The sequence below is a fragment of the Ambystoma mexicanum genome, chromosome 5p, assembly GCF_040938575.1.
Source record: "Ambystoma mexicanum isolate Mex_15411 chromosome 5p, UKY_AmexF1_1, whole genome shotgun sequence".
NCBI classification, from domain to species: Eukaryota; Metazoa; Chordata; class Amphibia; order Caudata; family Ambystomatidae; genus Ambystoma; species Ambystoma mexicanum.
In genome coordinates, this window is record NC_090930.1 from 740,047,032 (window position 1) to 740,066,362 (window position 19,331).

Sequence of the window (19,331 nt, forward strand, 5' to 3'; positions counted from 1 at the left end):
AGAGCAAACATTTTATAACTTACAAGAGTTATGAGTTCTAGAAAGTAGTGCATTTACTGATCAAGTGCCCTTGTTTAAATGTACTTACTTTATTTGGATCACACCTTTCATGAAAGAAGAAATAAACTCTAAATTATCAGGAAACAATTCAACTAATTTTAGGGGCCTCCTGGGCTTTGAATGCAAATCGCTGAGATCAAAAGCCAGTTTAATAGTCATTATACCTTGGAGCTTTGGAGATATGAGAGTGGGCAGTTTCTTTGTGGCAAAAGAGAGTCATCCCCAGAAACTATTAATATTCTTTGGTCAAAGAAGACTGCCATCAAAGTGGGCTGTAAAGCAAAGCTATTGCTGTTATATCTATCTGCAAATGAAAGGCAACTCTAAAAGAAAATCAGCCCCAAGGTCCCACCGAGATTTGAACTCAGATCTCAGATCGCTGGATTCAGAGTCCAGAGCGCTAACCATTACACCATGGAACCTACATATTCAGTAGCATGATGCACTTCATTCTGGCAAAACAGAGTCCAGAGTGCTAACCATTACACCATGGAACCTACATATTCAGTAGCATGATGCACTTCATTCTGGCAAAACAGAGCACATCAGAGAAAATATGTAATATTCCTATATCTTTAGACTCCAGAGGAAGAATTTGATCCAAATGAGGCATGAAGCCAATACTTTGCGATTGCACAGCATCCAACAGCAACAGTGCTATTTTGATATAATATCAGTAAACGGTTACTATAGGTCAGTAAAAATCTTGACTGTGCCCTTTATTCTCATTGCCCTTATGAAGCTCTGCCCAACAAGGGTTCCATGGTGTAATGGTTAGCACTTTGGACTTTGAATCCAGCGATCCACCTCTCTCTTGCTCTAACACACTTTGTCTCCTTTTTGTCTTAAATTATAGGCCAAAGATAGTAATATTCATAAGGTTAGTGGTGTAGGGTATTCATTTTCGATCCCTCACTCTCTGGCATAACTTTTCATAAAAATCCACTTTTGTGCCTAGCACCTTAACCTTTATGCATTTTTATTAAATGTATGAACAGTGAGGTCATTCTGAGTCGATGGGCAGATCTGCATCGGAAACATACATAAAAGATTTGAAATTTTCAAACTTAACTCAATGGTAAGAAACATGCTCAATCTGTGACCCAATGGATTCTCTTTTTACTTGAAGATGCAGCAACAACATTAATAATACCATTTTGGGAAAAGCAGCTCTATTGTATCGCCATTCTCTTTCAAAATTGTTAAAGGGTTAATCCTATGAAAAGCGACCACATTCAGAATCAATGATATTAATCAAGCGTCTTAACAGTCTTTACATGTTTGTAAAATGAAGGTATCAGTTTGAGATGAAAAATAGAACGAAGAACACACTTTTCTTAATTCACAAAAGGCCTGAGGTGTATAAATACTGTTTGTACCGACCAAGGGCCCATTCGTGAATGTACTTACTTTAGTTGGATCATACCTTTCTTCAAAGAAGACATCCACAATAAACGATAAGGGAAAGGTTCGACTGATGGTAAGCTCTTACAGAGATTTGAATGCAAATTATTGGATTCAACCTCCAGGGTGCTACCATTACACCATGGGTCTTTCACACCACAGAAAGTGGTGGGTTTCATTGTGGCTAAAGAGCGTCATCCATGGAAAATCTTTCTTTTTTCAAATGCACCCAGGGAATAATGCTATGAAAGTGGGCGACACAGCAGCGTCATTGCTATTAAATCAAGACACTGAGAGGAAAACAAACACAGTAATTCCCAAGGTCCCACCGCGATTTGAACTCGGATCGCTGGATTCAGAGTCCAGAGTGCTAACCATTACACCATGGAACCTACATACTTAGTGACATGATGAACGTCATTGCAGCAAGAAAAGAGCCTTTTAGAGAATGTATGCAATATTCTTTTATCTTATGCCTCCAGAGGAAGAATCCTATCCAAATGAGCTGTAAAGCAAAGAGTTTGCTATTGCGCAACAACCAACTAAACAGTTCCACATTTGCACAATATCCGTGGGCTAGGAATATGAGTTTGTTAAAATGATGCATGAGATCTCGATTCTCATTTCTGTTACAACTCTGTCAGGTTGCACCAGCAAGGGGCCCATGGTGTAATGGTTAGCAAAGAACATTACTGAAGCGCCCCTCGGCCAGCCAGAAAGCCAAAATGGAGAGAACGGGCATGAACTGGTTGTGAATGAGCTTCAAAATGCGTTCACAGGTAATTGAACTGGTGATCTCCTCAGTTTATTCACCTGGAACTCCTGTCAATAGCAACAGTCGGCAGCTGGGTTGCCAGACATTTCGTCGAAAAAAATTTGTCGACAGGACATTTGGTCGAAACCATTTGGTCGAAAACCAAATGGTCGAATTGTTTTTGTTTTTTATTTTCACTTTTTTTTTTTTGGGGGGGGGGTTGGGTTGGGAACCCCCTTTTTTTCTAAAAAACCCTTTTTTCCCTAAACTACAACCTAAAATATATATATATAAATAAATAAAAAAATCGACCATTTGGCTTTCGACCAAATTACGCCGACCAAATGTCTTTCGACGAAATGTCCGGACAGCGGCAGCTGGTCTGTGTCAGTAATGGCAATTTGATTTTGTCATTTTCACAACTCCCTAATAAATGAACAAAATGTTCCATTTGTAGGCACAGTTACATGCTATGGTATGTATACCATGCTTAATAACCACCATAGGAGGCTCAGAGCACCATCCGCATTCTTACGTACAAAACATGTAAGGAAATAATCAGATCTTTTGCTCTGCAGGAGTCAGGCTTCTTTAAAGCCTGACAAAGCGGCAGAGTGCCATTGTAAACTGAGGCATGATGAAACCATGCCCAAGAACCCAGGCAGGTTAAACCCTTCCACTCATACCCCTAGGCCCCGAATGGCCACGAACAGCCAGGTTCTGTAGACAGGGCAGCTGGCATGAATTATGGACACTTTTAACATAGGGTGGTTTTTCAACCTTATCTCCTCTGGGAGCAAAGCGCTGGACAGGGTTTCCTGTACGTTTTTGAGGTTCGCAGGGATCTATGTGTGGATGTTTCTTGGTGTGAAAAGCATGACACCTTTTGGGGTGACACCAGGCTCTTCTGGCAGTTAATTTGCATAATCTCTACTTTCTATTTTATGTGACATGGGCTGCAGTTACATTGTTCTGTTAATAGAGGGCAACACACAGGTCATAGTTCCAAACAGGGGTTCACGGTCTGCTTGCTAGCTTACATTTACAGTTCTATTTGGGATTCACCGCCTTTTCATAAACTGAGTACTCTTCCGGAGTATTTCTAACTTATGTAGGTCTTTTGGGGGTGTTACGTGCCTTTGTATGACTGCTGCAAACCACTTGATATTAGACATTGATTGGAAACGACATAAAAAATCCTGACACATATTGTAAGCGGACATAAAATGACCTATATTAGCTAATATAAGTAAACAGACATCACTCCCCCCTCCCCACAAAAAGGGATGTATGCGTACACAAAAAATAAAAATGAAAAACAAGCAACTACTTCAGTTAAAATCTAAAAATGTAAATTCAGTTACATGATCATGACTCGGAAGGGGAAGTTAAAAAGTAAAAAAACACAAGGTAGGAGAGAGGTTAGCTTTACATGCCATGAGGGAGGAAGAGGTCTTCCAAGCACTGTTGTGTATGTTGGTCAATCCCTCTGAAATGCAAAAGGAATGTGCACATAGAAATCAAAGCAGAGTCATCCAGAGAGACTATTTAATTCTTTTTTTTTCAAATTCTCAAAAGGAAGCTGCTATCAAATTGAACTATTCATCACAGCCACTGCTAGGAAATCTATGTGCATAAAATGACAATACACCCAAAGGAAAACAAAATATAGCTATAACATGTCGGATTACTAAATTCAGAGTCCAGCCTACTAACCATTAGACCATGGAACCTAAATACTTACGCAAATGCTGAACTTCATTATGCCAAAACAGAGGCAGTCAGAAACAATATTTAATATTTCTTAATCATATGCCTCAAGAGGAAGAATTTGATCTACATGATCTATAAAGCACAGAGATTGCTATAGCACAACGTCAATCTACAACATCGCTGTGTTTGTATGATATCAGTCAATTGGGACTATGAATCTGTAAAAATTGTAAATGTGCTCTATATTGCCATTTCTGATTCATCGCTCTCAGGTGCATCTCGCAAGGGTTCCATGGTGTAATGGTTAGCACTTTGGACTTTGAATCCAACGATCCGAGTTCAGTGGAACCATTATCTTGCTCTTACACTCCATTTTCTAATTTCTCAAATTACAATTCAACAGAGTTAATATTCAGAAGTTCAGTCGACTCAGGTAGCCGTTTTCACACTCTCTCTCTCTCTGCACGACATTACATTTAAATGCACTTTGGTGCCTGATACCAATACAGTGATGCAACTACATATCGTTAATGTACAATCCCTAAGGTCAATCAGAGTGGGCACCCAGATATCTCTCAGAAACATTTTCCACAGATGAATAATGTCCAACCTTAACTCTATGAAAAGAAAAATGTACACACTATGTGCAGTAGATTCTCTGCTCACTGGAACATGCAGAAACAACATTGATGTGAAAAGATTGGAAAAAGCCCTATTTTATTAACATTAAAAAATGTTATACAATTATTTTGGTGAACCATATTCACTTTCACAATCATTCCTATGTTTCAAGCAATTTGATGGTCTTATTAAATGTGTAAAAAATGTAATTCTTTGAGCTGACAAACTGTATGGAGAGCAAACTTTTTATAACTTACAAGAGTTATGAGTTCTAGAAAGTAGTGCATTTACTGATCAAGTGCCCTTGTTTAAATGTACTTACTTTATTTGGATCACACCTTTCTGGAAAGAAGAAATAAACTCTAAATTATCAGGAAACAATTCAACTGATTTTAGGGGCCTCCTGGGCTTTGAATGCAAATCGCTGAGATCAAAAGCCAGTTTAATAGCCATTATACCTTGGAGCTTTGGAGATATGAGAGTGGGCAGTTTCTTTGTGACAAAAGAGAGTCATCCCCAGAAACTATTAATATTCTTTGGTCAAAGAAGACTGCCATCAAAGTGGGCTGTAAAGCAAAGCTATTGCTGTTATATCTATCTGCAAATGAAAGGCAACTCTAAAAAAGAAGCAGCCCCAAGGTCCCAGATTTGAACTCGGATCACTGGATGCAGAGTCCAGAGTGCTAACCATTACACCATGGAACCTACATAATCAGTAGCATGATGCACTTCATTCTGGCAAAACAGAGCACATCAGAGAAAATATGTAATATTCCTATATCATTAGACTCCAGAGGAAGAATTTGATCCAAATGAGGCATGAAGCCAATACTTTGCGATTGCACAGCATCCAACAGCAACAGTGCTGCTTCGATATAATATCAGTAAACGGTTACTATAGGTCAGTAAAAATCTTGACTGTGCCCTATATTCTCATTGCCCTTATGAAGCTCTGCCCAACAAGGGTTCCATGGTGTAATGGTTAGCACTTTGGACTTTGAATCCAGCCATCCGAGGTCAAGTCTCGGTGGAACCTCTCTCTTGCTCTAACACACTTTGTCTCCTTTTCGGCTTAAATTATAGGGCAAAGATAGTAATATTCATAAGGTTAGTGGTGTAGGGTATTCATTTTCGCTCTCACTCTCTGGCATAACTTTTCATAAAAATCCACTTTTGTGCCTACCACCTTAACCTTTATGCATTTTTTTTAAATGTATGAACAGTGAGGTCATTCTGAGTCGATGGGCAGATCTGCATCGGAAACATACATAAAAGATTTGAAATTTTCAAACTTAACTCAATGTTAAGAAACATGCTCAATCTGTGACCCAATGGATTCTCTTTTTACTTGAAGATTCAGCAACAACATTAATAATACCATTTTGGGAAAAGCAGCTCTATTGTATCGCCATTCTCTTTCAAAATTGTTAAAGGGTTAATCCCATGAAAAGCGACCACATTCAGAATCAATGATATTAATCAAGCGTCTTAACAGTCTTTACATGTTTGTAAAATGAAGGTATCAGTTTGAGATGAAAAATAGAACGAAGAACACACTTTTCTTAATTCACAAAAGGCCTGAGTTGTATAAATACTGTTTGTACCGACCAAGGGCCCATTCGTGAATGTACTTACTTTAGTTGGATCATACCTTTCTTCAAAGAAGACATCCACAATAAACGATAAGGGAAAGGTTCGACTGATGGTAAGCTCTTACAGAGATTTGAATGCAAATGATTGGATTCAACCTCCAGGGTGCTACAATTACACCATGGGTCTTTCACACCACAGAAAGTGGTGGGTTTCATTGTGGCTAAAGAGCGTCATCCATGGAAAATCTTTCTTTTTTCAAATGCACCCAGGGAATAATGCTATGAAAGTGGGCGACACAGCAGCGTCATTGCTATTAAAACAAGACACTGAGAGGAAAAAAACACAGTAATTCCCAAGGTCCCACCGAGATTTGAACTCGAATCGCTGGATTCAGAGTCCAGAGTGCTAACAATTACACCATGGAACCTACATACATACAGGCCGATTCATGGACTCAACGTGCGCCAAAAAAACGGCGCACGTGTGCGAAAACGTGCGATTCGCAGAGAAACAGCGAAAATCGCAGTGCAAGTGCGATTATCGCACAGAAAACATTGCACATCAATTCATGGAAGCCCGTGCACGTGCGAAATGTGGGATGTGCGCTGAGAAAGTGCGCGGCGCACGCTGGCGCACACTGGCGCACAGGTCATCGAATGCTGTGCGATAAGGCCACAGCGAATTCGCACATAGCGCGGCGCACAGAACAAAAGTAGGCGTAACACCGGGCGTCACATGCAGAATGGGGAACAACTCGTGAAAATGTGGGCGTCACGGGGGAAGTACAGGAGGCAAGTGCGCAGAACGCCCACATGCTCGCCTACAACACGTATTCATGGAATCGAATAGGGAAAAACAGCGCACGGCCAAAGAAGCGCACAGGCCCATACATGTCCGCCACACGAAAGCAGGCGGTAGAGTCCCTGCGCAGGAAAAAAATGTGCGCCAAAGTCCTACACGCGCGAGAAGACCCACACGCGATCGGGCCTGGGGGAGCGTGTGCGTGTATTTCAGGGGTGCGCGTGAAGTTCCACACGCGATTGGCCTGGGCGCGTGTATTTCAGTGGTGCGCGAGAAGTTTATCACACGCGATTGGCCTGGCCGCGTGTATTTCAGGGGCTCGCGGGTGGTTTCACAAGCGATCGGGCCTGGGGGAGCGTGTGCGTGTAATTCAGGGGTGCGCGAGAAGTTCCACACGCGATTGGCCTGGGCGCGTGTATTTCAGGGGCTCGCAGGTGTTTTCACACGCGATTGTCCTGGGCGCGTGTATTTCAGGGGTGCGCGAGTAGTTTCACACGCGATCGGGCCTGGGGGACCGTGTGCGTGTATTTCAGGGGCTCGCGGGTGTTTTCACACGCGATTGTCCTGGGCGCGTGTATTTCAGGGGTGCGCGAGAAGTTTCACATGCGATCGGGCCTGGGGGAGCGTGTGCGTGTATTTCAGGGGTGCGCGTGAAATTCCACATGCGATTGGCCTGGGCGCGTGTATTTCAGGGGTGCGCGAGAAGTTTCTCACACGCGATTGGCCTGGGCGCGTGTATTTCAGGGGCTCGCGGGTGGTTTCACACGCGATCGGGCCTGGGGGAGCATGTGCGTGTAATTCAGGGGTGCGCGTGAAGTTCCACACGTGATTGGGCTGCGTGCGGGTATTACAGGGGTGCGCGAGAAGCTTCTCACACGCGATTGGCCTGGGCACGTATATTTCAGGGGTGCGCGTGAAGTTCCACACGCGATTGGCCTGGGCGCGTGTATTTCAGGGGTGCGCGAGAAGTTTCTCACACGCGATTGGCCTGGGCGCGTGTATATCATGGGCTCGTGGGTGGTTCCACACGCGATCGGGCCTGGGGGAGCGTGTGCGTGTAATTCAGGGGTGCGCGTGAAGTTCCACACGCGATTGGCCTGGATGCGTGTATTTCAGGGGCTCGCGGGTGTTCTCACACGCGATTGTCCTGGGCGCGTGTATTTCAGGGGTGCGCGGGAAGTTCCACACGCGATTGGCCTGTGTACGCAATTCCATTGGACCAAAGGCCCTGACAGCGCAGGCGCGTCTGTGACGTGACACGCGCGGGCGTGTCCCTGTACCCAGGGGAATGTTACAAGACCAAAAACTGCACGTCCGAGTGTCAGCCTGCGTGATTGGAGGATAGTGCCTCAGTGCATATAGGCGGAAGTGACGTTGGACGTGTGGTGCGGTTTAAAAGGTGCGTGTAGTACGTCATTTCCTTGTACGTGCTTTCCGTGGAGAGCGAGTGGGTGAAATCTGTACTTCTTGTCGGTTCACGCGCGATTTACTTCACAGCGTTTCCAGTTCGTAATCCCTGTTACCTCTGTCAGTATTTTTCTGATTTTCTTTTCGACCTGTTTCCTCAAACAGTGTTGACTTCTCCTTTTGTCCTGTCTCCTCAGACAGTGTACAATTCTTCTTTTGGCGGGGGTGTTGCCAACGCGCACACTTCACGCTCTTTTCCCAAGCAGACGGTGAGTCGCGCACGTATTTACCAACTGTGCTAGCCCCGTGTGTAGCGTACCCCTTCAGAGGTCATTGTAGGCTGCGTGTTACACGCATACGTTCATTTTTGTGTTCCTGGGTGCCACAGCATAGTGCAGGTTCCTTTTCCCACGCACGTGGTCTACGAGGGGTCGCGTGCACATCATTTTCTGTTTTAGGGGTGCCTGTGCGTTGCGTGACCCGTCATCTTTCCCCAGGGGTTACATACAGCCTTGCTAGAGCACTTGGGTACGAATTCCATCTAGTACCCTACCTCTTTGACCCCCAATTGCCCAGGACAATTGTCCACTGCAACTCCCATACGCACAACTCCATCAGTGCCATGGCTGGGAGGTGAGCAAGTGCTAAGGGTGGCAAAGGTGGCCGAGCTTCAAGAGGTGGGCGTGGTGGGCGCGGTAGGGGACGTGGCCAGAATTTGCAGACTCCCCCAAGCCCCCCACGTGTGGAGGACCAGTCAGGGACACACATCCCCCCCCATGGTTGAGGGAAACGTGGCTGACACCATCCCTGCTCAGCCCTTGTTGGACCGGCCCGTTGTGGCACCTGACCTAGCACAGGGTGACTCCGAGGCTGACTTCCAGGTCGCCAAGTCTAGGCCACGGGTGGCGGCGCAAGCCAGTGTCACCAGGCCACGTGGTACAGGGGCAGCCATGTCATCTGCTGCCCCGAGTAGGTGGGGTGGGTAGGCTGCAGGGGCAGCTGCAGCTCCGTCCACCCCAGCTCTGACTCCCCCAGCAAGGACAGTGTTGGTCCCGGTACATCAGACTGAGGTTCCCCCTGCCATAATCACACTTCAGCTAATGCCTGCAGATAGTCATGTGGTCAGTGTGCCATCGAACACTATTACTACACAGTCCACCGGTGCTCCTGCCTCTAGTGTCCAGAGCGGCGTAGGGCACTCCGGATCCCCACCACCCACAAAAAGAAAGAGGAAGAGTGCTCGTCCAGTACAGGCTGATGACCCCGACACGGCTACACGGTCCGGCACGCCAAGGAAGCCTAGCTTCAATGATGCCGAACTGGATGCACTTGTGCAGTATGTGTCCGAACATGACGCCGAAATGTTGGTCACTTCAGGGTGTAGGATTACACCAGCTCGACGTCAGGCACACTGGCAGTCCATCGCGGACAGCATAATTACCCTTGGGTTTATGAGGCGCACAGCTGTTGAGTGCTACAAGCGCTGGAACGACCATAAGCGTAGGGCACAGAAAAAGCTGGCCTCAAGTAATGCCGCAACTCTGGTGACTGGAGGTGGGTCTCCACAAGAGGACAGAGAACTCACTCTACATGAGCATGTTGCTGGGACCTACGTCACAGAGGAGCAGATCCAAGGTGTGGGAGGACTGCCAGATTACGAGGCATTGTCCGGTGAGTGCACATGCATGTGTGTGTGATCCATGTGTATGTAGTTTGTGGGAGGGGATTTGGTTGAGTGCCAGGTCAGGGTGTGTGTGCCTGAGTGTTTTGTCCCACCCATGTGCGTCATCCAATGCATTCTGCGCCCCGGGATTTGGGTATTACAGTGTCCCTTCTGGCCACAGTAGGCGTTTTGCACTACATTGCGCCAGTTGCCCTTGAAGTGGCATCTTGCTACCACATTGTTCCGTATTAAGCTGTGTTCATTCAGGCCGATTGTAGGAATTCACCTGGTTCTACTGCGCATCACTCTGCCCCATTGTCACATATATGTCATGCCCATGGTACATGCCATCTGTGTGATGGCATGTGTCATGTATGTGTATTGGACATGCCACTCACAGGCCAATGTGTGATGGCACTGCTAGCCAGCATGCAGCTGATGTGTTGCTCTCCCATCTTCTTGTCATCAGTGTCAGACATTTTCCTCCCCTTCCAACTCATGGACAGTGCATGCATGGGAGGGTCATAGTCATGTGGGACATGTGTAAATCAAGTACTGGTACTGTGGCTTGTCTGGCCTAATAGCGTGCCATGGTGCTAATGCCTGTTTCCATTTTTTGTCTTTCTTGTTTTTGCAGAGGATGACGCACCTGATGCTGTTGAGGGAGAGGAGATGGTGCAGGGCCAGGAGGGATCTGTAGCACGACCAGGCACCAGTGGGGGACGTGGTTTGGTGGTGGGGGAGAACCCTTTCTTGCTGCAGGCCATACTGTCCCGGGGTGTCCCTGGCTGCACCTCCCCAGAACTCTTTTCAGGTGTTGATTCGGATGAGGCCTATGTGGATTCGCAGGTATGTGTTCATGGAAGGGATACTGTTCTGTCCGACCCACCTGCACCAGGGGTAGAGCCCACTATGGGGATGTCAGTGTTGGTAGGTGCGTCTGTGGTGGTTACGGATGCAGGGCCACACTCCGCAACATCTGATCCTGTTCCTGGGCCAGCAGTTCAGAGGGGAAATGCAGTCCTGCAGCCTCAGGCAGTGCCGACACAGCAACGCGCAGTTCGCCTTGCCCCAGACAGGTGTGGTGCCCGCCAACGCGGTGGCCGTCCGCCACCAGACAATACAGCATGGGAGCAATCCATTTACGGTATGGCCAACCAACAGGCAGCATCATCCGAAATTATTGCTCAGGCCATGGAGAGGGTGGCCACTTCCATTGTCCCCCCAGAAAGGCAGATGGAGCTACTACAGCAGGCAACAGACTCCATTTGCCAATCAGTCAGGGAGGACATGTTGGCGTCCAACAGGGACAGACAGGCGGCCCTGGACAATCTGAGGGAATCAATTTCCATAGATGCCCAGGGACAGAGGGAAGCCCTGAGGGGAGATGTACAGCACCTCAGGCAGACTCTTGTGGACCTTGAGGCTTCCACTGTCACCAGGACGGAACAGCTGCTTGAGCGCGTCACCCGTACGCTCTCAGCAGAGATGCAGGCAACTCGGGCGGAGGTCCGGGCAACACGTCGGGTGTTTCATGGGGATCTCCGCACCATATCCCTCCAGAACGAGGCCTTCCAGGCCTGCATGCTTGCTGCCATGGAGGACCAAACTAGGGCATTGCGTGGGCTGCCTCCCATGGCACCACCACCTCCTGTGGCAGCAGCAGCAGAGGTTGAGGAGAGCGAATCCAGCAGTGAATCTCCCACTATTTAGTAGCCGTGCAGGCCATGAGCCCATGGAGGTGGGTTTTTTTCACAACATTCACGCAGGTGACTGTTGGTGGGCACCCTGTCCTCGGACCTCCTGAGTGGCCTCCCCCACCCCCATGGCCCACACATGGCCATTTTTGATTTTTGATTTTTGATTTTTGATTTTTTGTTGCAGTGTGTTGCCTTGTGTGGCTCCCGTGGGCATCCACTGTATTCCGGCTGGGCACATGCAGGCTTGTCCTGAGTTTGGGTTAGATGCTTGGGTCAGTGAGACACACACCCCTCCTGCTTCCCGTTTCCATGGGCTTGCAAAGGGTGTGCCCAAGTGACAGTGAATTACACAGTGACGTTGGACTCCCATGAGCTGTGTGGGCAGTCTGTAGTCAATACTGTGTATACATTCCTAGTGCATATTGTTGTTGTATTGTGCACTGCATGGTGTATTGATGTGTGCTTGTGCATCCATGTCTCTCTCCTGATTTGCAGGTTCATTCCTCATGTCTTCACAAGGCCGTCCACTTTGGAGATGGGGCTCATGTTGTGAGCAGTGGACTTCCAGATGTGCGTGGCAACAACACTGTGCAGTTAGGGGTGGTGGATGTGCTGGCATTCTCATGTTGTAAGACTACGTATCCTTTGCCTTAGTACTGTCATGTTTATGCTATGTCGATTGTATTGTGGTAAGTATTTGGTCATGTGTGTTGTTGTTTCTACATTCATGTGGGCATATTGTGTGTGGCCAGTTTCCATTAGGGACACTGTACTTTGTGACACGTGTCATGTTTGGGGGATGACTTTGTTTGCTCTGACATGGCATGTCATGCCATGGTGTGTTGGGTGGCGGTGCTGGGGAGGGGTTGGGTGACATGGCACTGTTGTCATGTTGTGTCTTGCAAGGGGGTAATGATTTCAGCAGCATAGAAGTGTGTCTTTTGAACACTGCATTGGTGCTGTTTGTGTAGTTTGGGAAGCACACAATGGAACACTTCCAGATGTACAATCTCAGGCTGGTATGCTTGACTGTCCATTGACACATCATAATTGTCAGTAACAATCATCATTGATTGTCAGCTGGTATGTGCCAGGGCTGTGTGCACTCCACAGGGGTGTGATTTTATGTGAAGTAATTAGCCAAGAGCTGTGTACGGGCTGCCTCACCCCGTGCCCTTTCCCCTCCCATGCGCAGTGGGCATGCATGTGGTTGGGGATGTGGGGGCACCACCATGTCCACGGCCAGGCCCCGGCGTGTTGCAACGTTGTGCAGGACACATGCTGCCACTATGATCCTGCACACTACTGGGGGAGCGTATAACAGCTGCCCGCCAGAACGGTCAAGGGAGCGGAAGCCTGACTTGAGCACTCCGAATGTGCGCTCCACAATGCCCCGGGTTGCAATATGGGCTGTGTTGTATCTTACCTGGGGCGGTGTGGTGGGGTTCCGAATTGGCGTCATCATGTGGGTGCTGAGAGGGTAGGCACTGTCCCCTGGGGAGGTGGTGATGGGTATCATCAGTGGGGTTGTGACATTACTCAGTATCTGACATGCATGCATGCGCAGTGGCATGTATACTCACCAAGCAGCCATGTATCGCCATGCCGCCCAGCTTCTATGTCCCGGTTTAGGGTAGACATTCTGTAGATGAAACTGTCGTGGGTGGAGCCTGGATAGTTGGCGTATACTGAGGTGATGATTCCCTTGGCATCACATACTACCTGGGCGTTGATGGAATGCCAGTGCTTGCGGTTTCTATAGATGTGCTCAGTTGCCCTGGGGGGACGTAGAGCCACATGGGTGCAATCAATGGCACCTAGCACTTTGGGGAATTGTGCCACCCTGTAGAAGTCCTGGGCAACAGCCTGCCTTTCTGCAGGTGTTCTGGGCAGGTATATGTGCCTGCGGACTGATGGGCGTGCAGTGATGATGGCCAAGACCTGGTGTAGGCAGCGTGACTGCGTGGCCTGTGACACCCCCCCCCACTATGGCACTTGTCCGCTGAAATGATCCAGTGGCCAGGAAGTGCAGTAGATTGAGGACCTTCTCCAGGGGGCTGAGTGCTTGGGAGCACAGGGTGGTTGATGTGAATTCATCCTCCCACTCACTGACCAGGTTGAGTATTATGTGAGGTGGAAACCTGTACCTCCCATACACATGGTCATCAGGCATCCCAAAAAGGCTGGTTCTGGGTGTAAAAATTCTGGCCCGGACTATCCTCCTCCTCCTCCTGCGGTATCCCACGGCCACTGCTGCTAGGAGCGGTATGTTCATCCTGGCGTCTGAGCTTGTTTGTTGTTTGCGTGCACTTTTGTGCTGTGCGGGTGGACGTACGCCTACTTCCTGCTGGCGTACGTGTTTCCGGATTGGCCACGTTCGTTTCCATGAATATGTGTTGTAGGCGAGCGTGTAAAACTTCCCGCGCAGCCCTGGAATACCCGCACCCAGCCCAATCGCGTGTGGAACTTCTCGCGCACCCCTGAAATACACGCACACGCTCCCCCAGGCCCGATCGCGTGTGAAACCACCCGCGAGCCCCTGAAATACCCGCACGCAGCCCAATCACGTGTGAAACTTCCCGTGCACCCCTGAAATACCCGCACGCAGCCCAATCGCATGTGAAACTTCCCGCGCACCTCTGATATACACGCGCCCAGGCCAATCGCGTGTGGGACTTCTCGCGCACCCCTGAAATACACGCGCCCAGGCCAATCACGTGTGGAACTTCTCGCGCACCCCTGAATTACACGCACACGCTCCCCCAGGCCCGATCGCGTGTGAAACCACCCGCGAGCCCCTGTAATACACGCGCACAGGCCAATCGCGTGTGGAACTTCTCGCGCACCCCTGAAATACACGCACACGCTCGCCCAGGCCCGATCGCGTGTGAAACCACCCGCGAGCCCCTGAAATACACGTGCCCAGGCCAATCGCGTGTGGAACTTCTCGCGCACCCCTGAAATACACGCACACGCTCCCCCAGGCCTGATCGCGTGTGAAGCCACCCGCGAGCCCCTGGAATACACGCGCCCAGGCCAATCGCGTGTGGAACTTCTCGCGCACCCCTGTAATACACGCACACGCTCCCCCAGGTCGCGTGTGTTACTTCTCGCACTGGTACAGGGTTGGCACAGCCCTTTGCGATGGTTTTGCGATTTTGACGGCTTTTCCTTGCGCAAGGGCGTTCTTGGGGGTGTAACTGGCGCAGCTGCAGGGTCGCTGCGATACTCTGCGCCACGTCTGCTTTTGGAGGTGAGAATCCATGAATACGCTGTGCGCGGGAATTGGTTTTATCGCACGCGGCTGGCGCAGACATTCGCACGGGCACGCTGTGCGCCAGCCGCGTGCGAGACTTTTGGAAGGGATTCCATGAATCGGCCTGTTAGTGACATGATGAATGTCATTGCAGCAAAAAAAGAGCCTTTTAGAGAATGTATGCAATATTCTTTTATCTTATGCCTCCAGAGGAAGAATCCTATCCAAATGAGCTGTAAAGCAAAGAGTTTGCTATTGCACAACAACCAACTAAACAGTTCCACATTTGCATAATATCCGTGGGCTAGGAATATGAGTTTGTTAAAATGATGCATGAGATCTCGATTCTCATTTCTGTTACAACTATGTCAGGTTGCACCAGCAAGGGGCCCATGGTGTAATAGTTAGCAAAGAACATTACTGAAGGGCCCCTCGGCCAGCCAGAAAGCCAAAATGGAGAGAACGGGCATGAACTGGTTGTGAATGAGCTTCAAAATGCGTTCACAGGTAATTGAACTGGTGATCTCCTCAGTTTATACACCTGGAACTCCTGTCAATAGCAACAATCGGCAGCTGGGTTGCCAGACATTTCGTCGAAAAAAATTTGTCGACAGGACAATTGGTCGAAACCATTTGGTCGAAAACCAAATGGTCGAATTGTTTTTGTTTTTTATTTTCACTTTTTTTTTTGGGGGGGGGTTTGGGGGGGTCCCCCCAACCCCCTTTTTTTCTAAAAAACCCTTTTTTTCCCTAAACTACAACCTAAAAAAAGTATATATAAATAAATTAAAAAATCGACCATTTGGCTTTCGACCAAATTACGTCGACCAAATGTCTTTCGACGAAATGTCTTTCGACGAAATGTCCGGACAGCGGCAGCTGGTCTGTGTCAGTAATGGCAATTTGATTTTGCCATTTTCACAACTCCCTAATAAATGAACAAAATGTTCCATTTGTAGGCACAGTTACATGCTATGGTATGTATACCATGCTTAATAACCACCATAGGAGGGTCAGAGCACCATCCGCATTCTTACGTACAAAACATGTAAGGAAATAATCAGATCTTTTGCTCTGCAGGAGTCAGGCTTCTTTAAAGCCTGACAAAGCAGCAGAGTGCCATTGTAAACTGAGGCATGATGAAACCATGCCCAAGAACCCAGGCAGGTTAAACCCTTCCACTCATGCCCCTAGGCCCCGATCGGCCACGAACGGCCAGGTTCTATAGACAGGGCAGCTGGCATGGATTATGGACACTTTTAACATAGGGTGGTTTTTCAACCTTATCTCCTCTGGGAGCAAAGCGCTGGACAGGGTTTCCTGTACGTTTTTGAGGTTCGCAGGGATCTATGTGTGGATGTTTCTTGGTGTGAAAAGCATGACACCTTTTGGGGTGACACCAGGCTCTTCTGGGAGTTAATTTGCATAATCTCTACTTTCTATTTTATGTGACATGGGCTGCAGTTTCATTGTTCTGTTAATAGAGGGCAACACACAGGTCATAGTTCCAAACAGGGGTGCACGGTCTGCTTGCTAGCTTACATTTACAGTTCTATTTGGGATTCATCGCCTTTTCATAAACTGAGTACTCTTCCGGAGTATTTCTAACTTATGTAGGTGTTTTGGTGGTGTTACGTGCCTTTGTATGACGGCTGAAAACCACTTGATATTAGACATTGATTGGAAACGACATAAAAAATCCTGACACATATTGTAAGCGGACATAAAATGACCTATATTAGCTAATATAAGTAAACAGACATCACTCCCCCCTCCCCACAAAAAGGGATGTATGCGTACACAAAAAATAAAAATGAAAAAAAAGCAACTACTGCAGTTAATATCTAAAAATGTAAATTCAGTTACATGGTCATGACTCGGAAGGGGAAGTTAAAAAGTAAAAAAACACAAGGTAGGAGAGAGGTTAGCTTTACATGCCATGAGGGAGGAAGAGGTCTTCCAAGCACTGTTGTGTATGTTGGTCAATCCCTCTGAAACACAAAAGGAATGTGCACATAGAAATCAAAACAGAGTCATCCAGAGAGACTATTTAATTCTTTTTTTTTCAAATTCTCAAAAGGAAGCTGCTATCAAATTGAACTATTCATCACAGCCACTGCTAGGAAATCTATGTGGATACAATGACAATACACCCAAAGGAAAACAAAATATAGCTATAACATGTCAGATTACTAAATTCAGAGTCCAGCCTACTAACCATTAGACCATGGAACCTAAATACTTCCGCAAATGCTGAACTTCATTATGCCAAAACAGAGGCAGTCAGAAACAATATTTAATATTGCTTAATCATATGCCTCAAGGGGAAGAATTTGATCTACATGATCTATAAAGCACAGAGATTGCTATAGCACAACGTCAATCGACAACATCGCTGTGTTTGTATGATATCAGTCAATTGGGACTATGAATCTGTAAAAATTGTAAATGTGCTCTATATTGCCATTTCTGATTCAACGCTCTCTGGTGCATTTTGCAAGGGTTCCATGGTGTAATGGTTAGCACTTTGGATTTTGAATCCAAGGATCCGAGTTCAAGTCTCGGTGAAACCATTATCTTGCTCTTACACTCCATTTTCTAATTTCTCAAATTACAATTCAACAGAGTTAATATTCAGAAGTTCAGTCGACTCAGGTAGCCGTTTTCACACTCTCTCTCTCTCTGCACGACATTACATTTAAATGCACTTTGGTGCCTGATACCAATACAGTGATGCAACTACATTTCTTTAATGTACAATCCCTAAAGTCAATCAGAGTGGGCACCCAGATATCTCTCAGAAACATTTTCCACAGATGAATAATGTCAAACCTTAACTCTATGAAAAGAAAAATGTACACACTATGTGCAGTAGATTTTCTGCTCACTGGAACATGCAGAAACAACATTGATGTGAAAAGATTGGAAAAAACCCTATTTTATTAACATTATAAAATGTTATACAATTATTTTGGTGAATCATATTCACTTTCACAATCATTCCTATGTTTCAAGCAATTTGATGGTCTTATTAAATGTGTAAAAAATGTAATTCTTTGAGCTGACAAACTGTATGGAGAGCAAACTTTTTATAACTTACAAGAGTTATGAGTTCTAGAAAGTAGTGCATTTACTGATCAAGTGCCCTTGTTTAAATGTACTTACTTTATTTGGATCACACCTTTCTCGAAAGAAGAAATAAACTCTAAATTATCAGGAAACAATTCAACTGATTTTAGGGGCCTCCTGGGCTTTGAATGCAAATCGCTGAGATCAAAAGCCAGTTTAATAGCCATTATACCTTGGAGCTTTGGAGATATGAGAGTGGGCAGTTTCTTTGTGGCAAAAGAGAGTCATCCCCAGAAACTATTAATATTCTTTGGTCAAAGAAGACTGCCATCAAAGTGGGCTGTAAAGCAAAGCTATTGCTGTTATATCTATCTGCAAATGAAAGGCAACTCTAAAAGAGAAGCAGCCCCAAGGTCCCACCGAGATTTGAACTCAGATTGCTGGATTCAGAGTCCAGAGTGCTAACTATTACACCATGGAACCTACATATTCAGTAGCATGATGCACTTCATTCTGGCTAAACAGAGCACATCAGAGAAAATATGTAATATTCCTATATCATTAGACTCCAGAGGAAGAATTTGTTCCAAATGAGGCATGAAGCCAATACTTTGCGATTGCACAGCATCCAACAGCAACAGTGCTGCTTCGATATAATATCAGTAAACGGTTACTATAGGTCAGTAAAAATCTTGACTGTGCCCTATATTCTCATTGCCCTTATGAAGCTCTGCTCAACAAGGGTTCCATGGTGTAATGGTTAGCACTTTGGACTTTGAATCCAGCGATCCGAGTTCAAGTCTCGGTGGAACCTCTCTCTTGCTCTAACACACTTTGTCTCCTTTTTGTCTTAAATTATAGGCCAAAGATAGTAATATTCATAAGGTTAGTGGTGTAGGGTATTAATTTTCGCTCTCACTCTCTGGCATAACTTTTCATAAAAATCCACTTTTGTGCCTAGCACCTTAACCTTTATGCATTTTTTTTAAATGTATGAACAGTGAGGTCATTCTGAGTCGATGGGCAGATCTGCATCGGAAACATACATAAAAGATTTGAAATTTTCAAACTTAACTCAATGTTAAGAAACATGCTCAATCTGTGACCCAATGGATTCTCTTTTTACTTGAAGATGCAGCAACAACATTAATAATACCATTTTGGGAAAAGCAGCTCTATTGTATCACCATTCTCTTTCAAAATTGTTAAAGGGTTAATCCTATGAAAAGCGACCACACTCAGAATCAATGATATTAATCAAGCGTCTTAACAGTCTTTACATGTTTGTAA

General features: G+C 46.4%; 6 non-coding genes across 6 annotated transcripts; 2 read left to right on the forward strand and 4 right to left on the reverse strand.

Annotated features, from left to right (window-relative positions):
- Positions 1 to 403: 403 nt before the first annotated feature.
- Positions 404 to 482, reverse strand: TRNAQ-CUG (transfer RNA glutamine (anticodon CUG)). The gene has a single exon. It is a non-coding gene; the product is annotated as a tRNA-Gln (tRNA).
- Positions 483 to 1,784: 1,302 nt separating this feature from the next.
- Positions 1,785 to 1,856, reverse strand: TRNAQ-CUG (transfer RNA glutamine (anticodon CUG)). Its single transcript has one exon. It is a non-coding gene; the product is annotated as a tRNA-Gln (tRNA).
- A 4,644-nt stretch (positions 1,857 to 6,500) lies between these two features.
- TRNAQ-CUG (transfer RNA glutamine (anticodon CUG)) lies at positions 6,501 to 6,572 on the reverse strand. The gene has a single exon. It is a non-coding gene; the product is annotated as a tRNA-Gln (tRNA).
- Positions 6,573 to 17,473: 10,901 nt separating this feature from the next.
- TRNAQ-UUG (transfer RNA glutamine (anticodon UUG)) lies at positions 17,474 to 17,545 on the forward strand. Its single transcript has one exon. It is a non-coding gene; the product is annotated as a tRNA-Gln (tRNA).
- A 907-nt stretch (positions 17,546 to 18,452) lies between these two features.
- Positions 18,453 to 18,524, reverse strand: TRNAQ-CUG (transfer RNA glutamine (anticodon CUG)). The gene has a single exon. It is a non-coding gene; the product is annotated as a tRNA-Gln (tRNA).
- A 259-nt stretch (positions 18,525 to 18,783) lies between these two features.
- Positions 18,784 to 18,855, forward strand: TRNAQ-UUG (transfer RNA glutamine (anticodon UUG)). The gene has a single exon. It is a non-coding gene; the product is annotated as a tRNA-Gln (tRNA).
- Positions 18,856 to 19,331: the final 476 nt, after the last annotated feature.